At 34.3% G+C, this 7,193-nt stretch overlaps 1 pseudogene; it reads right to left on the reverse strand.

The window, feature by feature from the left end:
• Positions 1-2,539: 2,539 nt before the first annotated feature.
• On the reverse strand, positions 2,540-6,175 carry LOC113316521 (annotated as a pseudogene).
• Positions 6,176-7,193: the final 1,018 nt, after the last annotated feature.

Consider the following 7,193-nt stretch of genomic DNA (forward strand, 5'->3'; position numbering starts at 1 on the left):
AGCTCAATACAAATTTGCTCACACTAAAGCTCTCTCTATGTCTGCTATGAACCCTAAAAAAACTCAATTTTTCTTCTCTGTTTACAACCCCTTTTATTGGAGAACTTAGATACGGGATGACACTCGCACTGCTCGCTAACCAACTCCACTGCAGCTTTCTTGCGATGAGGTTCATCTTCGTCATCATTCCTCCTCGCTCGTCATTCTATCATTGATAGCTGCTTCCCATCGCTATTACTCTGTGCCTCGTCGAATTGTACTTTCGCTATCTATCTTGTCAATCTCTGGTCTTCTGACTTGACAGTTCTGTTCCCACATTTTAGTAATCCAATTTTCCCAGGCAACTAAATTAATTTAGAGTCAATTTCCCAAAAATAATTGAAGAACAAAAATTAGTGGACGAAACCCTAATTACAAAAATGTACAAGAGAGTTAAACAAAAAAGAAGAGAGCAAGCACAAATATAATCTACACAAAATAAGACTAATAATGTGTTTATATGCTCCCGACCAATGCTCCACAACATACTAGATATTCACAAAGTTCTTGAAACCGAAAGCCCGGGAGAACAAATTATATGATAGCTGATGCAAAGAATCTATTTAACAACCGTCTTCAAGTCATCTAGAGAACTCCAACTTATTGACAAATATATTTAGTTCCCACCAGTACATCACTCAATCAAAAATATTGTTTACAATCATCCCCGTATTTGAACAGGGATTCAATCTTGCCCTGCCCCCCAAAGAGGTTTTGAGCTTTGCTTCCAGACAGGGGTTTCACAAGATTGATAAAGTCGATTAGAGATGTTGATATCCTTATTGCATGAAATGTGATAGATTTAAAGGCCAAGATAGAGCAGAAATAGCTAATTTTATGAGATGAAGGTACAGAGATATGTTAGCCTTAGGTAATTCGAAAGAAAGGTGACGAAAGAGGTGAAGGATAAGTTATAGCCATAGGAACTAATCGACATATCAAAACAAAATACGTACACGACATTCAACAGTGTTAGTTTAATTTTCCTCATTTATTTGACATAGAAACTCCTTTATGTTCAATAAATAACGAAATGGTCCATATCTTCTTACCTATTTTCACCAGTATATCTATCTTACCGATTAAAAAAAATAAAAAATTAGAGTCGAAGACTTGAAGTTATCGAAGATTCTCTGTAGAATTTTGGGGCTTTTGTCAGTGGGGATTTTTCCGGTGTGAGAAGGAGTGCAGAAGTGAATGAAAAATGCTCTGTCATTGGACTCACTGCATTACCCAATGGCCCCCATCCGCCTATGACATTAATCTATCTTAGGTATTAGTCATTAATGATACACCTCTAGCAGCCGGCCCCATAGACACACATTTAGGTATCTTGACTGTTCTTTTGGCGGTCGTATTTTTAGTGAGAATATAAAATTTTGTATTTTTCCATTAACCATCAATGTATGTTTTGCCTGTAAAATTTGGAGAATCTCTCATTGATACTTGAGCGCAAAATTTGTACTATATGTTTGCTAGGGAAAAAGAATCTCCAAGTCTCGAGTTGTATTTTGGTTTTTGTAGTGGTAGATTTTGGTTAAAACATGTGTGTCACTTTTTATTAACTTATAAGCAATACACCTATATACTTAAAAATCAACAGAGAGACCATTACATTTGTTATCTCCGTAGTTAAACCAAGAACACACCCCGATCTTTTCTTTATACAGATAATCCAAAAATTGTTTATAATAGATGGAAGATGATATATATAGTTTCCTCCAACATTTCGGGTGACATAAGGTATAGAAAATATAAACTCAAAATTATTCTTCTTCATGTAACTGAACCAAAATTCCCATTTGTATTTAAAGACCACACTAAGCACAACTATGTAGTAAAGTACGAGAATCACATCTTTTGGACGTGTATCCATTATCCGGAAGAAGAAAAAATCCGCTATCCCAAAAAACAAAAAAAAAAGAAAAAAGGAAAGAAAAAACAATTACTGGACTTGCATGTAAAACATCAAATGTGTGGCTATCAAATCATGCACATTTCATTGTACAGTCGGCATGCTATAGCATGGAGCCATGGACTAGCATCTTTGCGACGTGGGTGTATTTGATTTGATCTCATTCTCACTTCAGCAGAAGTAAAAGCCTATTATGAGTACAATTATAATTGCATCAATACACTAATAGCCTAATATTTTAATGAGTAATTCTCTACAGACCGTGAATTTCGACTAAAGGAAAACCACTCTCACACATCAAATAGGTGGGCCCCGCCTTTGGGAAGAAAACAGGAGGTCCCATTAAAGAGTGGATGTGTGTATGCAGTTTTGGAGAGTTGCAGGGTTTTAAGTAGCTTACGGCTTACCTTCTTACCCAATAGTTCAAGAAAAGAATGTCGCGAAAAAGAAATGTGAAGCTATTGATTTTGTTATTTAGCACATTTTTTCTTTTTCTTTTTTACGAGTTAAATCGAAACTCATGCAAAAAGATTTATGTTAACCCAACAGATAATATTAATATTAACTCCTTGAACCGTTTGACCCTCATTCTTCTTCGTTAAAGAGACTGAAAGGCATGTCACCATCGATTTTTCTTTAATTTTCTTCTCTACCTTTTCCTCTTTCTTCTGCTCAGCTGCACCAGCAGCACCACCATCGCATATCGCATTGGCCTCCACAAGAATGCCACCACCACAAACAGCGAGTTTCTCCCTTCCATATGCAATAAGTTCAATAAAATCTTTACCTTGAACTTGAGAGAGAAGAAGTTCAATCTTGTCATCAGCGTCTAATAAGTATAGTCAAAATCAGTTGACTATTGTATGGTCAAAGTCAGTTGAATATAATCATGTGTATGGTCAGTTCTGTAAAACTGGCAGAAGTGTTAGTTTGTATTAATTGTTGTATTAACGTTGTCTGAGACAGGCCAATCTTATAATACTATTATCCTGTAAGATTTTCTTGAATACAACTTCTCAATCTTCTCTCTGTGTTTAACAATTTCTTGAATAACAAAATACAGAATTCTCATGGTATCAGTTAGGTTATCGATCTAACTAATATCAAACATCAAAGCTCAATAATTTTACTCAAACAATTTTCAGCTTTTATCTACAATCTGGGTAACAAATCTAGGGTTCTTGAGTTTCTGTACGATAACTTTGAGATCTGGAAATAAATTCAATACCCACTACAAAATCTACCAAGAATCGCAACAACACCAGCAATCTCAATAATAACAACAACAATTACAACATCAATTTTCAATCCGGTCTTCCCAATTTTCAGAACTCAAACATTGCAATGTCGACTTCCGTTGTTAATGGTACAACTCTACCTTCTACGAATATCACTAACTTTGTTTCAATGAAACTAGATGGTTCAAATTATCTCCTATGGAGAGATCAATTTGAAGGAGTTTTATTTTTACTGATTTGTATGGTTATGTGAGTGGTGAGATTATTGAACCCGCAAGAATTGTCACAGTAGATGGTGTAGAAACAACAAATCCAGAATGGGTATCTTGGAGACGGTTGGATAGGTTTGTCTCTACTTGTCTTAAAGCTACTTTTACTTCTACTGTTAGTGAAGATCTTCTTGGTCTTACTACTGCAAAAGCTATTTGGGAATATGTAGAAACTAGCTTTAAGACACAGTATCTTGCAGGAAAGAATATGTTAAGAACACAATTACATGGAATTAAAAAGGGAAATCAGTCTATAGTTTCTTATCTTCAAAAGGTTAAATCAATATCTGATTCTTTAGCAGCAATTGGAGAGAAAGTTAGTGATAAAGACCTTACGATGTTCATTATGAATGGTTTAGGGAGTGAGTATGACATTTTTGTTATCTCATCTCAAAATAGGAAGAAGCCTTATACTTTTGGTAAAATTAAAGCAAAATTACTTTCTCATGAACAATTTATGGCTCATAGACAACAGAGTACTACTAATTTTTTGATGATCAAAATACTATTGCCTTTTACGCAAAGAATGGCTCAAATTCTTATGCACATAACAAGAAGAATGGAGGGAATTTCAAGAATAACTTTTATCAACCTGGGTCAAGTTCAAACAGTGCTAATACATATCAAAATGGATCAAATTCTAATAATAATAGAAGATTGGATTATAATCAGATGTACTGTCAGATATGCAAGAAGAAGGGCCATTTGGCTACAAGATGTTTTTTCAGGTATCATCCTCCTACTTGTACTTCTACTACTTCTCTCAAGCTCACTTTGCAAGTTCAAAGAATCAAGGAAATTATTCTACTGGTACAATGCATACTTCTGGTCCTTCACAACGGGATTTTGCAAGTTTTAATGTTCACAATGCTGCAGCAAATGATGATCCTTCTTCTAGTACTGTGTGGATTTCAGATAGTGGAGATTCTACACGTATGACTGGTGATTAAACTCTTCTGCAAAATACTTCTAAATTTAAGGGTAAGGACAATGTTCAAATTGGCAATGGTAAGACTTTATCTATTGCTCTTACTGGAAATACTATAATTCATACACCTACTGCAAGATTTAAATTAGATAATGTTTTACATGTTCCAACCATGAAACATAACTTGTTATCAGTTGCTAGATTTACTAGAGACAATGTTTGTTCCATCACTTTTGATCCATATGGTTTTGAGATTAAATGTTTGAAAACAAATGCATTACTTGCTAAGGGAAAAATGCTTAACATTTTATATCCTATTTCCTCTGCTATTCTGCAGTCTACCTTTTCATCTATTGTTGCTTCTCCAAATATATGTCATGACAGGTTAGGTCATCCATCTCCTAGAATTTGACAAAAACTTCATAGTCATCATAACATTCATCTATCATCCTCTATTTCAAAATCTTTGTGTCACTTCATAGTCATCACAACTTTCATCTTGTCAGTTAGTTAAAAACTTCATAGATATTATATCTTATTTGTTGATGATTTTAGAAGATTTCATTGGATTTATCCAATGCAACTCAAAAAAGATGCACTGCAATGTTTTCAACATTTTAAAACCTTAACTGAGAATTTATTTCATAGCAAAATCATTTGTTTTCAAAATGATGGATCCAGTGAATTGGTGAAAGGTGTTTTAAAAGTTTTTCTAGATTCTCGTGGTATTCAAATCAGAATATCCTGTCCTAAAACCCCAGAGCTAAATGGTCTTGCTGAAAGAAAACACAGACACATTATTGAAATGGGTAATTCTTTTCTTTTTAATTCTTCTTGTCCAAAAGAATTTTAGTATGATGCATTTTTAACAGCTACTTTTCTCATTAATAGAACTCCAACTCACATTCTCAATAACAAATCACCTTTTGAAGTTCTTTATAATGTCACTCCAGATTATTATCAGTTAAAAATATTTGGTTGTGTCTGTCATCCTTTTTTGGAACATTCTAGAGTTGATAAGCTCTCACCAAAATCAGAAAAATGCATTTTTATTGGATATAGCTCTTTACACAAAGGTTACAAATGCTACAATCCTATTACCAAAAGAACTTATATCTCTAGACATGTGATGTTTTCTGAATCTGAATTCTATTTTTCTTCATATGTTTCTGCTTCTTCACCTTCAATATCTACTGTTTTGGAATCTTTACCTGAGATTTCTGAGTCTATTCCTTCTACATCCACTGTTACAAGGTCTCAAAAAGGAATTTCAAAACCAAAAGCTTTCTCTGATCATGTAATGCATTATTCTATTAAACATCCAGTTCACTATGCTTTTGCCTCATTGTTGGATACTCCCACTAAGCCAAAAAGTTTCCAAACTGCTATTAAGAGTCCTAAGTGGCTAGTATTTATGAAAGAAGAAAATACAACACTGAAGAATAATGATACTTGGGACTTAGTTGATCCTGAACCTCACATGAATATCTTAGGATGCAAGTTGGTTTATAGAATTAAGCTAAGATCAGATGGAGAGATAGATAGATTTAAATCTAGACTTGTTTCACTTGGATATAACCAACAAGATGGTGTTGACTATGGTGAAACCTTCAGTCCTGTAGTCAAAGTCAAAATAAGTTGACTATTGTATGGTCAAAGTCAGTTGAATATACTTATTAGCGTCATCAGCAACACCAACAGAGCCTAAGATGTCCTTAATATCTTCAGCAGTTGGTTCCTTGTTTCCTCCCTACACTGCAAGCAAATAAGAAGCAATAACCTTCATCTTGTATCTCTTTTTTCTTTACAAACAAAAGTTGTTCAGAAGGTATACTATGAAAGAAGGTAAGCATGAGGTGTATTTATAGATGTTCAAAGACTAAGTTGTTGTTGGTTTAGGAAATCTAGTTGGGCATATATTAGGAAGAGCTTTATAGCGGAAAACTTCCCAAAATTCGTCCTCCCAATTTTTAGCATTCCAAGTCGGTTCAACTTCAAAATAACCGCTAAAAGCCTTTCACAAGTCTAAATTCCTACTCCTACACTAGTGTTTTGAAATTGGAAGTCAGTGATTTTGGACGTATGAACCCAACTTCTTGATGAGCACTAGTTCAACCCAAGGTTGTGTTTATGGTCTTGACTAAGGTTGTTTAGTCCTTTGGAAAAATTTAGGTATACGGTATACGCGAAAGACTCTCTGAACTATCAAGTTAACCTTGCTGTGAAGGATTATGTCTCCCTTGTGCTCACAAATCAAAACCATGGACCAACAATCTGTCCGTGACCATCCCCACTATCACAGAGACGACCAAATTTGAACAAGCACTCATGAGGAACGCTTTCCCAATATCAGTGTTTCACGATATGTAGCTTAGTGCAAGAATACCAAGCTTCCACATGGAATTGTAGAGAACCTTGTAGGTGTAAATGTGAGATCTTAAGTTCCAAATCTTGTCATGTCCAAATACCGAATAAGTACTATCTTAACATTTGTGCACTCTTAAGGGGAGCTTTCCCAATGTTTATCTTCGATTTTGTACGAAGATAAGAATAGTGCTCACACTTTGGACAATATTTCTTAAAATAAAACCTAAATGGTAAAGGATTTGAAGCTTACAAATATGTTTATCACCAAATTGAAAATTAATCTTCTACGTATTTGGAATATATCCAAGATTTATTTAAATCTTCTATTTGAAATATATATTCCCATATAGAAATTAACAGTACTTTCTCTGAATACAACTAACAGTTAATCACATGTTTAAGACATTTATCTCATTACACATGAAATCACGAACGAG

This window comes from Papaver somniferum, chromosome 10 (assembly GCF_003573695.1).
Source record: "Papaver somniferum cultivar HN1 chromosome 10, ASM357369v1, whole genome shotgun sequence".
Taxonomy (NCBI): domain Eukaryota; kingdom Viridiplantae; phylum Streptophyta; class Magnoliopsida; order Ranunculales; family Papaveraceae; genus Papaver; species Papaver somniferum.